Genomic DNA, 20,339 nt, shown 5'->3' on the forward strand with positions numbered 1-20,339 from the left:
TGACATTAATGCACTTTCTAGAGCTTTGAGATTAAGCAGTCTAAGAGGGAAGGGGCTCCAGGGAAATAACATATTTTACGTAAACAGTTTGAAAAATAGGTGTAATGCAAATCCTTAGCTTGAAAAATTACAGTGTGTCAAAATATTAGTTGTCTTTAATTTTAAAAGGTCCTCTGAGTCAAGTCAAAGTATAATATTTTTTCTATACCACTTAAAACAAGTTCATGAATTCAGGGGGAAAATTAGCATATTTCATTTTTTAAAGAATTGAATATGGAAAAATTGAGCTTTTATTCTACTAAGTGCTGTTGTGAATTTTAATCATGTAGGACCATGCTTCCATGGTCAAAAGAGAAGCAAAACCTCATACCAGCAGGTAAATATCTTAATATAAACCATCTGATTATACTATCTATAAATGTAATCAACACCAAATTCAAACCTTTAAACATGTGTTAAGTTTAATACCCTTTGTTTGTTAGGTTTTACCTTTTTTGTCTTTGTACCCCTAATATCCAGCTGGGATCCTTGAACAGGGTAGGTATTTAATAAATATTTATTGAATGAAATATTTTCTTTTCAAATTCTAAGTTCTCATTTTGCTATGAAAATGACTCTGAGTTGACTTTTTGATAATCCTAGCAAGGTTGAAAATTTTCCAATATGTGGGCCTAATAATGGACTACATGTATTTCCAAATACTAACCCTAGCTAAACAAAGAGTGATTCATTAGTAGAAGGTGACTACCAAGAGCTTTATTCTTTCATCCATAAACACTTATAAATACTACCTACTAAGGCATGGGAGCTTTGTTATTTACATTGTATACGTTATCTATTGATCTAGCAACATACATCACTCCTATAACACAACCCTGGGAAGTAATTGATATTATTATCCCCATTTTAAAAACTATGGCTTTTCAGTCCTTGAACTTTCTGGTAACTTATAGAATTTTTTTTTGACCCCAAACTTTGGATTTTAGCTATAATTTTTCAAGGAATTTTCATTTTTTGGATTTCTTCAGTTAGATTATAGTAGAGGCATTTTACTTCTACTTTGCCATCTAGTTCTAAAAGATCTCTATGATTTTCTTTTAAGATTTCTTGATAAAAGACATAAAGATAACTTTTGTTTGCTTTTGATCATGGTATTTGAAGTCCACTGATTCAAAATTTTTCTCCTTGATTTGTTTTGCAGATTAATTCTTTTTATATTAATATTGATTGACTTATGAGATACTTTATATTTTATGCTTTAAAATTTTTTTTTGACTATGTGTTAGTATTTTTTATTGCTTTGTGAAGTTATTGGCTCCTATTTGGAGCCAATTCCTTCTTGTCAAGGTTTTTTTCTGTCAAATTCTGAGAAAAAAAAATGAGCAAAGAGCCAGATGTTATTCAATCACTCAAACTCTGAAGTAAAACAAACAAACAAACAAACAAACAAACACACCAAAAACACCCAAAGAGCCCACAGAAGTTATCACAACCATGGTTAACTCTGAAAAATAAAATGAAGCCAAAGAGTGAACAGTGGTTATAAGCAAAAAATCTTTCTGTATTATGCCAGATGAGGGAAAGTAAACACATGTGCAAGGGTTTGCTCTGATATCCAGAAGACTCACTGCAGTGAAGCTGAGCCTTGATGCATGTACTAGTGGTTACACAGTGAGCTGTAGCCATGACAATGAGGGGGTAACAACAACAATGAGACAAGTTTGATTCATAGTGGGGTTCATGGCTGGAATGTGATCCAGACAAGCTTGTCTGAGCTCAAGGAACCACCTGGGGCTGGTAGGAAATAATTCTGGGATATTGCTGTGGTGGAGATCATCCAGAGGGTGAGTGCAAAGGATTGTTATGACAAGCTCAGGGCAAAGCTGCTTGCTGGGCCTGAGCTCTGGAAAACAGGGTATCTCTTATTAAAAGAGAGGAATAAAAAGAGAGGGCTAGTCTTGACATGGGGATCCTTACCGTTCCTCATGTGGCCAAGCTGTTAGTTCCCTTTTCACTTCTCTCTTCCATCATTCATTTCTTTTTCAATTTCTCTCATTTATATATCGAAAAAAACAAACAAAAAAACCCCAAAACATTTTGAAATCTCTTTCTGAGTCTCTTTTCCCTTCCCTCTCTCTTTTACTCTTATTTCATCTCTTACAGAAATTCTAGTTGAATTTTTGCCTTGATTATTTTCTCTGAGGCTTTGCTTATAGATATATTTTGGAATCATCATTATTCCATGGTTTGTTTCTTGAGCTTCCCTGCCACTATAATATAAAATACAGCTCTGTGTGGTGGATTTCATTTTTATTTGCTCATTCTTCCAGGCCATTTCCTGATTTGGGATTTTAGGACTCAGCTCTGCAGCATTTCTAGAGGAAAGGTTTTGTTGCTGCTTTCTTAAAGTTTAGAATGCTGTGTTATTCTAGGATCTCAAGGATAGCTTTCAAGATTCCTGGAGGTCTGATCCAGGGTAAAGAGTCCAATTGCTGCCAGTCTGGTCTGAACTCTGCAAGTTTCTGACGTGGATTTGGTTCTATAAAAGAGGAAAGTACTGCTGTAGGTCTGGAGAACTCTATTGGTTCAGTGGCTGTTTTTTAGACTCTCCTTTCTTCTAGGAATTGTATTCTGATTATTTTTCTGAAAGCTGGCTTCAGCAACAGCAGGTGCTAAAGATAAAAACTGCTACTCACTTCTCAGCTGAACATTCTTCACTATCAATAACATTGCCCAGGAACACTATATGCATAATCTGGGTCTGTGACTCAGAATTGGGTATAGGCAAAACATCTATGGATGTTCCCATTACAGTGTCCTGATATAAATCTAATGGAACCTTGGTCTATGTCTAGGATCTACTAATTGCCCTAGGAATTGAAGGGCATGTTCTTTGTGTTCAGTGTGCTTTTTACAGGATACCATCTTTAGTTCAATTCAATTTATTAACAGAGTGCCTACTATGTGTCAGCCACTATGCTAACTGCTGGAAATGCAAAATAAGGCAAAAAGTTCTTTTTAAAAATGAATTTATTTATTTAAAACTAAGTTGAAAAATAAGAAAAAGAAAATTAAAAAAAGAAAAAAAAGGAAAAAAAAATCATGATGTGCCCAGTAGAACATCAGGGAGCATTAAAATTTGTAACAATAAATTTCAATTTCCATTTCAAGAAAACATTTATAATAATAAAAGAAGTATTAATAACTTTCCATCTTTGATTTCTTGTAGGTTTTCTTTTGCTCTCTGCTGTTTTTTTTTTACTTCATTTTTTCCTTCCCCCTTTCCTCCTCCTCCTTCTTCCAAGCAACCTACAAGTAAACATAGATATATTTATGTGTGTATGTATGTATACATGATGAACATGTATATATGTATTTATACATATATATATGTATATATATATATATATATAAAATACATACACATGCATGCCCACACATACATATACCTACCTATATGTATACACATACATTTACATACCATCTTTTGTTTCCTATTCCTGCTAAATATTCCACTTTAGTTTACTCTTCTTGCTACTATTTTACATCTCCCAAACAGTCTTGGATCCCTCTCTTACCTTTTCCTCCACTTTTTATCCTCTTCTTTATCCTATTCCCATTAATCTACACACCTTATCCCACTTCCATTATTCTACACACCCTTCTATATTCCACTTTATCCTATTCCCACTCCCCTTATTTCTTTATAGATTTTGGAAGATGCTATATCCTTCTTAGCACACACACACACACACACACACACACATGAAATATAAACACTTTGTCCTTAAATCCCTTGAAATTAGTCTTTGAAGGAAACATATGTTCTATTACTTCAAGACAATTTTCCTTTTTTCCTGAGGCAATTGGGGTTAAGTGACTTGCCCAGGATAACACAGCTAGGAAGTGGTTTTTTTTAATTAATTTTATAATTATAACATTTTTTGACAGTACATTTGTATAGGTAATTTTTTTACAACGTATGCCTTGTACCCCTTCCCTAGATGGCAGGCATTCCCATGCATATTAAATATGTTATAGTATATCCTTGGTACAATATATATGTGCAGAACCGAATTTTGTTGTTGTTGTTGTTGCATAGGAAGAATTAGATTCGAAAGGTAAAAATAACCTGGGGAGAAAAACAAAAAAAAATGCTAACAGTTTACATTTATTTCCCAGTGTTCCTTTTCTGGGTGTAACAGCTAGAAAGTGTTAAGTGTTGAGATCACATTTGAACTCGGGTCATCCTGACTTCATGGTTGGTGCTTTATCCATTACATCACCTAGCTGCCCATCAGGACAATTTTCTTTAATTATTTCTTTATTATTGTGTCAAGGTTCATTCTTTTGGTCATAGCCTGTAGAAAATCCAGTTATTCCTATGTTTTTTCTTCTTGATCTGTTCTCTAGATCTGTTGTTTTTCTTGTTTCATATTCTATTTTTTCATTCTTTATATTTTTTTTTCTCTTTGATCATATCTAATTTTCAAAGAATCATTTTCTTCTTTAAGACTCTGGAACTCCTCTTTTAATTGATGGTCTTTTCATAATCTTATTATTCTTGGATGTTTCTTATTTACTTATCCATTTGTTTTAGTTTTCCCTCAATTGCTCTTTGATTTTTAAAGTCTTCTTTAAGGTTTTCTGTAAATTCTTATTGAGCAGGTAGCTATTTAACATTACTCTTTGGGATAGGAGCAGCTTTTTCTTTACTTGGTATCCTTCTCTGAAGACAAACCGTGGTCTTTCCTATTTCCATAGTAACTTCCTTTGGGAAGAGTTCTTTCTCTTTTGCCTGCTCATAAAAAAAAAAAAAAAAAAAAAAAAAAAAATTAAATAAGAACTTAGTGTAATAACCTCTAGTCCTGGGATAAGGGAGATGGCACCACTGCTTTATTTTATTTCTTTGTTCTGGCCTGGAACCACAAACCAAGAACTTCACTCTCCTAAAAGTGCCCATAACCAGGAGAGTCCTTTACCCATTACTTTTGCACTCACTAGATATGCCAATTCCTTCTCACCCAAGGCTGAATTTCAGCACTTCAGCTGGGCCTGGCTTTCCTTATCAGTAGTTGTTCTGTCACTCTTCCTGGACAGATGAAAGTTCCGGTGGTTGAGGTTTGGCTACTCAAAACAAGCAAGTCCTGATAGCTATTTCATTGGAGCTAGCCTGTCTTTATGTTTCATACTGGTTAAACCTCAATCTTGGTGAAGAAACCCTTTCTTCTAGGTTTCTCCAGTTGTTGCTAGTGAATGCAGTTTTTCTCCACATCTTACTTGTTTTCATTGAACTATATTTGCCATGCAGCACAATGTTATTTTGTTTGTGATGGAGATTTTCTGACCTACTCTGCTATCTTCCTAGAGTCTTCCTTTTCAAAAAATATTTTCAAGGATCTTACAATCTAATGGGAGAGACACCATGCAAAAATTGTATAAAGGAAATTATAGACAGGATAAATTATATACAGGATAGATAGGAAATAATTAAAAGGGGTAAGTACTAGAGTTAAGAAGTAACATGCCCTCCTGGCAGTTACAATTACTAGTCTGCCCTAGGCCCATCAGAGTACCTTTGACCACTGACCTTTGCAGTGTCAACTCTACCCAGCTCCCCTCCTCTGAGGCCTTCAAAGGTCTCTGGCCATGATTTCTTGAATCTATAGTTTAATAACTGATAACACACTCAAGAACAGCCACGTGTAATCTTAAAAGCCTTTATTATACCTACTCACATAATGCCTTGATTTGTTGCCCTGACTTGTTAGCTCCTTAATGAACACCTGGCTAAAGGACCCACGTGTTCACTACCAAATTCCTTACCTCTCGGCTATCCATCAGCTTGGCTCAGCTACCCCAGGTTAGGGAGCCAGGTTAAAGAGAGAGACTTGCTGCCTGCAGTGGGCTTATAAAGGGCCTGTGAGGTCACACACACAGCCAACCATTCGAGAGAGCCATCACCCTTTACGAAGCTATCTCAATATGGCCAAGATCCCATCCACAGGGCAGTCCTGTATCCACAGAGATTACTTTCTGGGGCACTCAGTCTCCTGCTGCGCTGTGCCCGCCCATTTAAAGGACCCTTACAATTCCCTTCTCTTGTTTTGCGAGAACTGCACATCTCATCAAGCTAAACTTTTAGCACCAGCTATATATAGTTCACTTGATCCTTGAGATGACAGACTGTCATGCCCAAGGAGGGACAAAGCAGCAGATCAGTAAACAGAAGTATGACAATGAGAACCAGGCTCAATAGTAGCCCAAGGGTTCAACCCATTCATTAAAGTCATACTCAATGAGATAAATAAGCCAAAGAGGTTGGATGCCAATGAGATAGGATGTCAACACTGAGGTGTGAAGTCAACAAGGTAAAACATCACAATTCTAGTTAACAATTAAATATCAGTGAGGTAGGTTGTCACAATTCTAGTTACATTTATCACAATTCTAGACCAATTCTATCTTATCACAATTCTCTATTGCACTTTTCACAATCCTAGAGCAATTCTAGTTTCACAGGTGCACAGAAGCAAAGTCATGTTCAGTAACATTGTCTCAATAACAACGGCAGGTGGGTGCGTTGGTTTTTCACCCACTAATTTAAAAGCATAGTCCTTCAATAGAAAGCATAGGGCAAAGCCTCTCCCCAGGCCAACATATGGCAAGTAGCCATGGGAGAAGCAAGCAGGCCCATTGTCCATTTATAGTCTTTATATTGCATATCACCCAAGACAGTCCATTTCAGCTGCGACACTGGAACTGTGTTGGCTGCCTCTGGTGTCATGATCAGGAGGGACATTGCTGCCATCAGTGTCTGGAGGGCTGCTGACATCTGGTTGGTCCCTCTGAGCTGTTGTCTGGTCCTTCTCTTGGATCCCCAGTTCACAAATGTCTCTGGTGGGGATCGACTCCTTTGCTGCTGGATCTGCACCTAGGAAGGAATGTACCCGGGGCCCCAAACCCTGGCCCAACTTGGGCCTTTCCAAATGCCATCTAGGCCTTTCCACATCACTGTGGAAAGAAAGTTCTTTTCAAAAAGATGAACAAAAGTCAGACAGTCTGTCACTTAGCTACATTTTCTGTGTGTGTCAGAAGTGCATTGCTAAGGTAAAATGCAAAGAATTTAAAAATGTAAAACTGAAATAATTTAAAAATGTAAAATCAAAATAACTTAGTAATGTAAAATCAAAATACTTTAAAGATGTAAAATCAAAATAACTTAAAAATGCAAAATCAAAAGAGTTTAAAAATGTAAAATCAAAATTTAAAAATTGCAAGCAATCACATATATGTATTGCCACATCTTGTGAATATCCCAAAATTCACTTCTCTTGTTTAGAGAAGATCTCAGTGATATTGTCTGTCCAGTAATGACTTGACTGGTAGGATTATAAGAAATGCCAATGGAATGGGCAAAATCAAATTCAATGCAAAAACATCTTAAAGCAAAATATTTATAAGCCAATCCATAACCTGTCTTAAATGCATGTGAGATTTCTGCAATGGAAAAATGGTTGATCACATGCCTAGCAGCTTCTCCAGATTGGAATGAATCCATAATGTCCATTGGTCTTAAATTAAATTTCAAACCATAAGGGCTTTGTCCTATAGGGAGCATAGGAGAGTGAAAAGAAAGATAAGCTGTGTAGCCTTCTGCCATGCTCCTACCTTCCTCTTTAGTGATTTTTAACCAATTACCGGTCTAGCTGGCACATCTAATAGCTATATTACTTACATCTGTGTAAACCAAGCTTTTCAGTAGTTTGCCACTCATACACTCATAATGAAAAAAGAACACTCGGCTATATCCCTGAATTATTTTGCCTAAAATCAAAGTTTGAGTTTCTGATACTGAATTGTACTTCAGGAGTGTGAATCAATAAATCTGATATTACTTTTCCTCCTGGGTCAAAGATCACACCCTGTCTATTTATTCTAGTGATTAAAACAGCAATTTTCCAAACCATTCTAAACATAAACACTGTTTTTTTATAAGTACTCCTTGGGGGGTTGGGAAATCAAGCCCACCTGTGGAAGTAGAAAATCCACCAGGTAAGAAAAGAGGAGTTCCAACTCTTCAAAGACTATCCTAGCAGTTTTATAAGAATAAAACTCCACTCTAACTGCAAGGTCTTATCCTTGTAAGGTTTCTTAGAAATTAACTGAACTGTATTTTTAAAATTTTTCTGAATATTATAGTCAATACCCCACAATTCCTTTTTGCCTTGGGCCATAAAGCCTACTCCTGTCTTTTGAAATGAAGACACAGGAGTTTTGAATGGATTAATGGGCAGTGCTATGATATTATCGCCCTTACTTTTCCTCCTCCTCCTCCTTCAGCCCACTAAGGTGGGGCTGAGGGAAGAGGGTCAGGAATTGGAAAATTCCCCAAAGGCCGATTTAAAATCCAACCTGAGCTTTGCACGTAAAAAAGAACTAAACCTCTTCTCAATAGAAGAGTAATCAATAAATTCCTTACGACAATAATACACAAGGAAAACCAACAAAATTCTAAGAAAAATTTCTCCAACTGAAGTCCATGTGGTTCGTTTATTTCCCTCCTTAGCTTCAGCCACTAGTTTGAACTCTTCCTGTTCTATCTGTAGTAACCTAGCTTTTTCTTCTTTCTCTATCTCAATCTGTAGTTTAACCTGCAATTCCAGTAACTCTTTTTTAATTGTTTGTCATTCTATTTTTAACTCAACTTCTAGTTGTGGCATTTTATACACTATATTGTCATATATATGCATTAGCTCTAGGTTGCTCCCTGTCTGAGCTATATTTAATGGGTGTGGGGATAGCCTTCTGGGAGCTTGATTACAAGCTTCCTGCTGTTCTTCAGTGGTGATCTTTGTTAAAAGATCTTCCATCTGGCTCTTTAACCTATTTATATAAGCATTATGTTCAGCTGTATCTTTGAGCCTGATCCCGGGGTTACCTGGGTCCATATTGCCTGCCTTCCCTCCTAAGTGGCGTTTATACTGGATCTTTCAGAATCTTAATTCCAAATATTAAATATTAATTTTCAAAACCTGATAATTTCTGATGCATCCACGTTCAGGTGCCATTTGTAACAAAGAAGGATTAGAAAAGGAATCCTGAAGAAGGTAGAATTTTAGTAGAAACTTATAAGAAGTCCAAGGAGGTCAGTATTGGAACAGAGTGAGAAGAGCTACTCAAGCATGGGAAAAACCAGAGAAACTCATTGGAGCTGAGAGAGGGGATGTCTTATTTTCATAGCCAGGTGATCAGTACCATGTCTTGTTTCCACAGCCAGGGGGTCAATATCTGGACTAGAGAGTACATTGTGTGTGTGTGTGTGTGTGTGTGTGTGTGTGTGTGTGTGTGTGTGTGTGTGTAAGGGGTTAAGGTGTAAAAAGGTAATAAAACTCCAAGTTTGGTGGGAGAAATTACTCATTCTAACTTTTTTGGAAGTTCTTAATCTGCATTTAGGCTGATACATTTATAAAAAAAGATCTGTTTAGAGATTTGCAGAGGGGAGTTCCACTGTATTATTCCTACCATTCTGCCATGTTGGCTCTGCTTTAGGCATAATTGAAAAAATAATAAGAAGAATGATATACTCTCCCAGCTCCCAGCCCTTTCCTACACATAGATGCATGTGTCAATGTATACTTTTTTTAATATCTACTAGATTTATATTGCTTTTTGTGAATTTTAACCTCTAAATTGTATTGAATAAGAAAGTATCTGTAAAGGAAGATATACATAGAAAGTTAAATTAAAAACTAAGGGATTAATAAAAACTTTGGGGGCACATGGAACAGGAAAGAATATCATGAGAATAGAAAACAAAGTAATAAGCCCTGAAATTGGAGATATGAAGGTCAGAAAGAGGAAAAAGTCATCTTCATCCTTTGATCAATAAATAATCATGTATTAGGTTCCATGACATCACAAAAGACATGGCTGCTTTAAGTCAGCAAATACCCAGTTTCTAAGAAACATTTCACTCATCACTTTACAATTTAGAACAAATTCTGATTTAGGTTAAAAAAAATCTTTTGCTAATCTGAAATGAAACAGCAGCAGTGTTTAGTGCTTTCTTAATTGTCAACAAAACAGAAATGATTCAAATAACGATCAGCAGTATTCATACAACATTGACCACATTTGCCAACTACGATTAAAAGGCTGTGTGAGCCTTGCTGATAAAATAACAATTTCTATTTCCACATTTGAGAGAGACACAAGTGCCAATAGAGATGAATAATATACACTTTCCAAGAATGTTTTTCCCTTTTCTAATATTTGGTGCTCTCTTCTTTATTTTCAAAGGTAGACTTCATCTCTCAGATCCCACCATCCTTCTTCACCCAATCAATTCCTTCCGAGTGATGCAAACATTTCTTAAATCCATAATTAAATAATAGGATTGTCTTGTTATGTTAGTAGAGGTATCAGGGTGGGAGATAGGAGCCGGAATATAATGAGAGGCAGAAATTGGAAGCACAGAAATGACAAAACTGTGAGCAGTAGGTATGTGGAATCATTATTGTGGTTTTTATAACATAGAAAATGATGCTCTGGGAAAGCATGATGTATGCCATGTTTTTTCAATACATGTGCACCAAAGAAGCCCATTGTTTCATCACCCAAACAGTAGTCTAGCTCACCCCATTCAACCAATCCTCAAGTGAGAAGTAAACAAGACTGGCATTCCTGTCTCTGAATTGGAGGAAAGAATCCCTTTCTTTTTTAGATTTTTTTTTCTGTTCTTAAGGAGCAAAATCCATTGCCTGGGTGCCCTGAGATTCAGAAACTGCCTATTTGCCAAGATTTAAATACCTAACCTTTCTAATGGCACTTGGGATTGAACGATGGTTCTTGAGAGAGGTTATTAAGCCTCTTTGTCAGTTATGCTTAAATTTGGAGAGTAAGAGAGAGAATATACACTGAAGCCAGACTACCTTACTTTGCTTGGTTCAGCATATTTTTCTTCTTAATGTCAACAATTAGAAATTATCATTAAGTGCATCACAATCAAAGGATATCTGTAGTTTATGGCAAATTAATGAGATACTGGAAAAATCTGAGCTGTTTCTTCTTCTTCCCCTATATTTTAAAGAATTCATTGGGAATGCCTCTCTAGCCTCCCACCCCCCTTCTTAGTAGTTCTTACAATAACAAACATACCTCTGCTTGACTTCTTTCAAACAGTCTTATCAAAACAGCATGGCTTGGTGGCTTATTTATTTATTTGAAAATGAATAATATTCTCATCAATAAACTATCTGAGAAAATGAGATTCAGTTACAAAGTGCCTAAATTGGCCACATGAATTAAAGGCCCAACCCAGCCACACTCTAATTTGTCAACAATAAACAGAGGAATGAATTTCCTCAGTTCAACAAAACCTCTAGGTTTCAAAGGCTGAATTAAATGACGATAAGTACCATCAAACCACCATGAGGGATGAAGACTTCCTGAGGAGGCAACCCACCTGGCTTGAGTAATTAAAGGCAGCCCAACTGGCTGGAATTGTGCTGATAAGGAGAACAAGGAGAAGCAGATACTGATACATGCGAATTCTAAGTAGGTTAATTGTATTATGATATTTAAAATACAAGTCTTAATTTGCATCCACAACAACATTTCAGGTCCTGTAGAAATAGGTGTTAATAATCCTCCTTGGGTTTTGACATCACATAAGGGATGTTTTACATGTTGTCTATTTCTGAGTGCTGTCAATACAGCCTTACAAAAATGAATGTTGATTAGCAGTAGAAATTAGAAAGTTAAAGTGATTCTCTTTGAACAATGTCTGAGAAAAAGTTTTATTCCTCACCTCTGCACCACTTACTCTTGTATGATCATTCTAGATATTTTTATCATTCATTTACCTATTGCAGAATCCTATGATCCCTATGCAAAGGAAAAAGGATGCTATGCATGTCTTCTGGTTATAAAGTTTGCAATACATATAGAATTTCTGCCATCACTTGTGTTCTCATTTAACTCATTTCTCAGACTAATGGATTTTGGTCAGGCTCAGGACTTTCCATTTTTCTTGGACAAGGTTTTCTAGGAGAGACAGATTTTTCATTAAAAGCTTTAGACTTGTCTCTCAAAAGATATTCTCTCAAACATTTTCTCTCAATATCTTTTTGACTAGATACATAGTAAGTCCCTAGATTAGCTACTTTGCATCTTGTGGGTGAGAATAGAGGATTGTCAAAGCTTTAAACAGGAACATAGAGGACCTAGAAAGAAAGAAAAAAATACTGCAATCATAGAAAATTATATACCAAAGGAAATGCATTTCTTTTTATTTCAAAACTTCAAGGAAATGTTTTATGTTTTCTTGGAATTCCAGGTACTATAATGAAATAATGTGGAAAATGTAATAGCAAGCAGATTTCAGAATTCATTACAAGATCCAGAGTAGATGATGCTATGGTAAATCATTTTACTGGAGGATGGTCATTAAAATGCAGCTATCTTAAAAAACAAAACAAAACAAAAAACAAAACAACAAGGACAACAACCACCCACAAACTGAATTTTTCAACATTATGGAAATTCTGGACTTTCAATTTTTCTTTGGAGGTAGGGGAAGCAAGACTGATTTACAAATAAAAAAATAAAATTCAATTCATTGCAGACTTTTTCCCTAAAGATTGCTGTTTTATATTCTCATTATATTTGGATCTGAATGATGTTCTACCAAGAGTTATTCATGAATCTGAGCTCCATCAGGTTAGAGGTTGGCAGGTCTTCATGTAGGGAGCCTATCTTTAGACATGCCTTCCCCTTATGAACTAACAAAAGAAAAAGTTGGTTGGCCTTCAGGCCTAGATTTTGAGGTCAAGCTTTTGCTAAAGTTCAGCGGCTAAGAGCGAAGACACTGATTACTATTAATAATTTGTTTTCTGATATTTCTATCATGAATAGGCCATGGGGAGCATTTCATAAATTGGAACAAATGAATAAAAATGTGTAAAACTAGGTTTAGCAATTTTCAAGGTGCTAAGGTGTTTGTTATATTCTACATCATCATAATTGTACACATACCTTGTGAACTGTGCAAAATATAAAGTGAGCAATAAAAATAAGTCAGATTTGTATGTAACTCCTTTTCTTAAATTTTCAGATACAATTTTCCACAAGAATGATGGAATAACTAGGTTAAAAGGAACTTCAAAGGCCATCCAACCCTTATCTTTATCTAAAAGTTAATCTTCTCTATAGCATGGCTGGAAAAAATGGTCAATTCTTACTCTGGTTAAAGTTCTATAGAGATGGGATATTCATTATCACTGGAGGCAACTCAATTTTCTTCTGAAAAACTCAAATTTTTATCAATGCTCTTTGATATGAGACATATATTTGCAACTTCTGAATGCCCATAGTTCTACTGTTCAGGGCCAAAGAGAAGAGGTTCAATCCTTCTTCTATGTGACAAGTCTTCATATCCTTGAGGACAGCAATCATGTCTCTTACTAAACTGGAGTAGCATCTTCATTACTTTTCCTATATGTCATAATCTTGAGCTCCTTTAGTCCAGATTTTGACAGAAACTGGAAGAATAAAATGGTTTGTTTGCTTAATGTTGACTGCTATGATTAAGGTCACCTTGGCTTTCTTGGTAGGTAATATCACTTTGTTGATTAATTTTGAAATTAGGGTTCACTAAAATTTGCAGAATTTAAAAATGATATATAGTAATTTTTTTCATACCTTCTTTTTGAACTTAAAGAGTTAATTCTTGAATCTTAAAGTAAAATTTTACATTAATGTCCACTAAATATTTTGGATCCTGATTCTATTATCCAATAGCTATTCCTACTAGTCTTCTTTTTGTAATATAAATAACATATATGTATTTTTCCAAGTCATGGATAAAATGACAAGCAATACAGAGCCAAACATTTATTAGAGACTCTTTTCGAGTTGAAATGGAATCATTAATGACTATACTTTATATCTATCATTCTATTAATTCTAAGTTAACCCATTGTCAAAAACAGGAAATAAGATTAATCTTATATGACCTATTGCTGATAAATCCATGTTGTCTCTTAATGATCATTATTTCTTTTTTCTATATGTTAATTTACCACCTCCAATAACATGATCTATAATTTTGTCAGAAACTGAAGTAAGCTCACTGGACTGTTGTTTATACAATTTGTTATCTTCTCTTTGAAAATAAAATGGGACAGAATTTATTCTTTTGTGTCTTTCAGGATCTCAATATTTCTTTATAGCATATATAGATAAAATTAACCTGTGTCAGGCAACTTGGGTTCATTAAGAGAAATAGAAACTTATCTATAATCTCTTTATATCAAGTGCCAAACTCTGATTTTAACTTCTTTCAATTCAAAGTTCATTAGAGAAAATAGAGTAGGGTTTTTTTTTTCTTCAAGTTTCTTTTGTTATTATTTCACTCACCTTGAGCTTTTATCAAATCTTATGAGCTTTTTCTTCTTCCCAATATAACTGAATGCTATAATAAACTATCACCACCTATGATATCACAAATCAAAAAACCTCTTTTGTTTTCTTTATTTTTTCCTTAAGTCATTTTGAGATGTAGTACAACAGAAAGGTTTAAAAGTCTATTTTCAAGTCAATAAATCAATTTTATTGTTAAGTCACTCCATTATTAATCTTGGTATAACTCATCATAAATACAGAATTTATCTTTTGGACTCAGTTTCTAAAATTGTTGTTCTTGTTAAGATTTTACTCTTACTTACTGATATGTGTTGTTATTTAAGAAATCCAGAAAGATAATTTCTATGCAAAACTATTTAACCCTTTTTTGCTCTCATTAAAATATAATTCTTTGGATGATTTCCTCCCTTATATATTAACAATTTTTTTTCTCTTTTCATTAAAAAAGATAATTTCAAAGACTTTCAAAGATGATAAAATAGGTTATCCATACTTTAGAAAGTGTTTTATTATAAAGCAACCATTAAAATAAGCATTGGACTACATACTTTGGGCATTTAATGTGAATTAGGTAGCAGGTCTAAAATAATTATGTTAATATTTTCTTTTTATTTTTCCTCTTTGTTTGATTTTTATGGGAGATTCCATTTGTGTAGGACTCCATGTCTTTTCTATAGAGATATAAAGATATCTATTTACCAATGTGGCCTGGTAGTAAAAGAGAGAGAAAGAGAAGTGTGATAAGGAATTTGGGAACACAGAGCATGGGGTCACTTCTCTATCTCTGTCACTTTCTTTGTGTGTGACCTTGACATTTAACCTCTCTAGACCTTAGTTTGCTCATTTATAAAAGGGAACAGTTGGAGTAAATGTTTTTAAGATCCCTTCTAGCTCTAAATCTATAAGTTTATGAAATCAGGCTCAGGGAGCACTGCGCCAAAAGTCAGGACCTCTTTAAACCTTGAAGTAGAAAACTACACTTGATCTTCTGGCTGAAGCAGAAGTGGGAAGCAGAAGTAGTTCTCCCTTGAAGGATTGGTTAAATAAAAAGAAATGCATGTGGGAACATCTATACAATTATATTTACCAGAGTATGTCAGGGAGTAATTTAATCATGTATTTTTCTTTTATTCTCTCCATTCTTTTCCCTTTTTGTCTATTCTAGACTTTCATTCTCTGATTCATGGTAGTTACACTTATTTATTCCTTTTTTTGGTCTGTATTACTCATGGTTTTAAATCTTCCAAAAATATCTATTTTTGAGTTTTCTATGCAATTTCTATATCATTTCCTCGTAGATTTTTCTGCCTTCCTTCTTTTTCTGATGTACCTCACAATTAAAAGTTTCAATTACTACAAAAGATAGAGGAGACAGTAGAGATTTTCCTGTGTTCCTGCCCCTTCTTTTAAAATTCATTATTACCATAGTACTTTGCCCATGATCATTACTAACTTCCCCATCCCCATTTAATTTATGATTGAATCTTCTCACCAATCTCTGCTTACCCTGCCTTCATGATGTCTATTACTCCAAGGAGCACTGACTGATTTTCCTTCTGAGGCAGGATGCTATCCATGCTGGCTTTACACTTGCTCAGAGGGATTGACCTGGTTAGGCACCAAAGTCCTAAATATTATGTTCATTCTAAGGTCCTTATATTCCATTGAAGAATATCTCTTTCCCTACATGGAAGTGTTGGACCCCTTACAACCACTGATTTAAAAGTTTCCCCTTAAGAAGAATTCTCCAGTGAGTGTCTGGGGGAATCAAAACTGTTTGTAAGTTGTAATCAGAAGAAAGAACTGCTTAATTAAAAATTAATTTGGGGGATGGAGCCAAGAAGGAGGAGAAGAAACATGTTTCTTTCTCATATTCTCCATCGCCCTCACACTAATTATCAAATCCAGTCTCTGAATTAGTTCTGCACAGTCAGAACCAACAAATATTGGGAATATAACAAATTACCAGCAGAAGATAATTCCAAAGAATGCCAGAAAAGGTCTGTTTCAATCAGGCATGGAGGTATGGGCCTAACGTAAGTAGGCCGAGCACAGACACCAGTGCAGGCAGCAAATAGTCCTGAGGTGGTGGTGGGGGGGGTCCAAGCCCTGGAGAATATACAGGGAGGGATCTACAGCAGTGTTGATTACTCTGCCCTGGTTGCAAGCCAGTAGATCAGCAGAGAAGTTATAAAACATCCAACACAAACACAAAAGATAAATAGTGAACCCCCAAATGCTGGAATTTCACAGGAACTGGCCACACCCACTCAGGGGAGTGAGGCAGCACTAAGTGCAGCACTTCTACTTATAGAGGAAGTTTGGACAACTTCCCTTTTCCTAAAAGCAGATCTCAACTTTAAAAAAAAAAAAAGAAAGAGTAAAAAAGCAAAAAGAACTCTGACTATAGAAAGTTTTTATGGTGAAAAAGAAAAACAAATTTTAAACCTTGAGGAGACTAAAACCCAGATTATCTCCAGATGAAGCCACAAAAGGGTAATATAAATTGGCCCCCATCACACAAGGCTCTCCTAGAAGAAATTATAAAAGATCTTAAAAGAGAGCTGGAAGAAAAATGGGGAAAGGAAATGAGAACTTTGCAAGAAGGTTTGGAAAAGAAAACACAGAAATTATCTGAAGAAAATTCACTACAAAATAGACAGTGAAATGGAAGCATATAACTCTTAAAAAATAGAGTTGACAAATGGAAAAAGGAAAACAACTCCCTGAAAAACAGAATTTGTGAAATGGAAAAGGAAAATAATTCATTAAAAAAACAAAATTTGTGAAATGGAAAAAATCCATAGAAGAAAATAACTCATTTAAAATTCAATTCCACAAATACAAAAAGAAGTAAACAAAGTAAAGGAAGAAAGCAATTCATTAAAAAACAGAACTGAACAATTGGAAATGAATAACTCAATGTGACCTCAAGAATCAGTCAAGCAAAAGCAAAAAAATGAAAAAACAGAAAAAAAAAAAGTAAAATGCCTACTTGGGAAAACAACTGACCTAGAAAATAGATCTAGAAGAGACAATCTAAGGATTATTGTACTTTCTGAAAACTATGATGAAGAAAAAGAGCCTAGACGCTATTTTTCAGGAAATCATCAAAGAGAACTACCCAGATATCATAGAATCAGAAAATAAAATAGCCATTGAAAGAATTCACCAAATGCCTCCTGAAAGAGACACCAAAATTAAAACTTTAAGGAATATCATAACTAAATTTCAAAACTATGAGACAAAGGAAAAAAAAAATTTACAAGTAGACAGAAAAAAACAATTCAAATATAAAGGAGCTACAATAAGGATTATCCAAGACCTAGCAGCTTCAACCTTAAAGGATCAAAGGACCAGAAATCTGATATTTCCAAAGACAAAGGAATTGGAAGAATAAGAATAAACTACCCCGCTAAACTGAGGATATTCTTCCAGGGACGAAGATGGACATTCAATGAGACAGGTGAATTCTATTTATTTCTGATTAAAAGACCAGAGCAAAACAAGAAAATTGATCTCCAAATATAGAACTTAAGAGAATCATAAAAAGGTAAAAACAAAATAACTCTTGATAACTATATTTCTATTATAAGTATACATAGAGAATGCATGTATAATTAGATTTTACTGTTATAATATGAAAAAGAAACATAGTAGAAAGGGGATTGTACCAGAAAAGGGAGAAAGTGGAGGTAAAATGTGGGAAATTACATCCCATGAAATGGCATAGGAAATCTATTATATTTGAGGGGAAAAAAAGGGAGGGGGATGAACATTGTATGAATCTTACTCTCATCAGATTTAACTCAAAGAGAAAATATTAGACATGTATGGTTTCACAGAGAAACTTCTCTCACCTTATAGAAAAGTGGGAGGGGAAAGGGAAAAAGGAAAGGGGTATACTAATAGAAGGGAAAACAGAAATAATAAGGGAAAGATATAAAAAAGGGGGAGAGACTCTAAAAGAATAAGGTTGCTTGAGACAAATGGTTCTCATAAGTAAAATATTGAGGAAGAAGGAAAGGGTAAAAGGAAAAAGAAAAGTCAAATTGGGGGTTAATAAAATGGCAGGAAATACAGAATTCGTAGTCTTAACCAAAAATGTGAATGGGGTGAAATCTCCCATAAAGTGGAAACATATAGCAGACTAGATTAACAGCCAGAATCCTACAATATATTGTTTACAAGAAACACATTTAAAGCAGTGATACATAGAGAATAAAGATAAAAGGCTGGAACAGAATCTATTATGCATCAGGTAAAGTTAAAAAAAAAAAAAAAAAAAAAAGCAGGGGTAGCCATCCTGATTTCAGATCAAGCAAAAGCAAAAATTGATCTAATTAAAAGAGATAAGGAAAGAAACTAAATCTTGCTAAAGGTACCATAGATAATGAAGCACTATCAATACTAAACATATGCACCAAGTGGTATAGAAAAGAAATTCCTAAAGAGAAGTTCAGAGAGTTGCAAAAAAAAAAAAAAAAAAAAAAAAATAGACATCAAAACAATAATAGAGGGAGATCTCAAGCTTGCTCTTTCAGAGTTAGATAAATCAAACACAAAATAAATTAGAAAGATTTGTAAATAGAATATTAAAAAAGTATAGGAAACAGAAAGAAGTACACTTTCTTTTAAGCAGATCATGGAATCTATAGGAAAATTGATCATATATTAGGACATAAAGACCTCAAAATCAAATGCAAAAGGGCAGAAATAGTAAATGACTTTTTTTTTCAGATCATGATGCAATAAAAATTACATTCAATAAAAGGCCAGGGAAAATAGACCAAAAAGTAATTGGAAAGTAAATATTCTAATCCTAAAGAATGAATGGATAAAACAAGAAATCATAGATACAAGTCAATAATTTCATCCAAGAAAATGACAATAATGAGACAACACAACAAAATTTGTAGGATGCAGCCAAAGTGGTAATAAGGGGACATTTTATATCTCTAGAGGCTTATTTGCATAAAATAGAGAAAGAGAAGATCAGTGAATTGGGCTTGCAACTAAAAAAGCTAGAAAAAGAACACATTAAAAACCCTCAGTCAAATACCAAACTTGAAATTCTAAAAATAAATCAATCAAATTCCCAAGAGTCCAAGTCATTATTAATAAGAGAAATGCAAATTAAGGCAACTCTGAGATACCACTCCACACATCTCAGATTGGTTAAAGTGACAGGATAAGATAATGATGAATGTTGGAAGGGTTGTGGGCAAACTGGGACACTGATACATTGTTGGTAGAACTGTGAATGGATTCAAGCATTCTGAAGAGCAATTTGAAACTATGCTCAAAAAATTATCAAACTATGCATATCCTTTGACCCAGCAGTGTTTCTACTGGGCTTATATCCCAAAGAGATCTTAAAAGAGGGAAAAGGACCCACATGTGCAAAATTGCTTGTGGCAGCCCTTTTTATAGTATCAAGAAACTGGAAAGTGAATGGATGCCCATCAATTGGAGAATGGCTAAATAAATTATGGTATATGAATGTTATGCAATATTATTGTTCTGTAAGAAACGGCTAGCAGGTTGAGTTCAGAGAGACCTGAAGAGACTTACATGAACTGATGCTAAGTGAAATGAACAGAACCAGGAGGTCATTATACACAACAATATTATAAGATGATCAATTCTGATGGATGTGGCTCTCTTCAACAATGAGATGATTCAAACTAGTTCCAATTGTGTAGTCATGAAGAGTGCCATCTTATATGCAGAGAGAGGACCATGGGAACTGAATGTGGTTCACAACATAGCATTTTCACTCTTTTTGTTGTTACTTGCTTCTTCTTTTTTTTCTTCTTCTTCCTTCTTCTTCTTCTTCTTCTTCTTCTTCTTCTTCTTCTTCTTCTTCTTCTTCTTCTTCTTCTTCTTCTTCTTCTTCTTCTTCTTCTTCT

At 34.7% G+C, this 20,339-nt stretch overlaps 1 long non-coding RNA gene across 1 annotated transcript in view; it reads left to right on the forward strand.

The window, feature by feature from the left end:
• Nucleotides 1–1,739: 1,739 nt before the first annotated feature.
• Nucleotides 1,740–20,339, forward strand: part of LOC141562968 (uncharacterized) — a 128,851-nt gene continuing 110,251 nt past the window's right edge. The window contains exon 1 of the long non-coding RNA XR_012488291.1: nucleotides 1,740–1,844. This is a non-coding gene — a long non-coding RNA (uncharacterized LOC141562968). The remainder of the gene's footprint in view (nucleotides 1,845–20,339) is intronic.

Source organism: Sminthopsis crassicaudata, chromosome 3 (genome assembly GCF_048593235.1).
Source record: "Sminthopsis crassicaudata isolate SCR6 chromosome 3, ASM4859323v1, whole genome shotgun sequence".
NCBI lineage: Eukaryota > Metazoa > Chordata > Mammalia > Dasyuromorphia > Dasyuridae > Sminthopsis > Sminthopsis crassicaudata.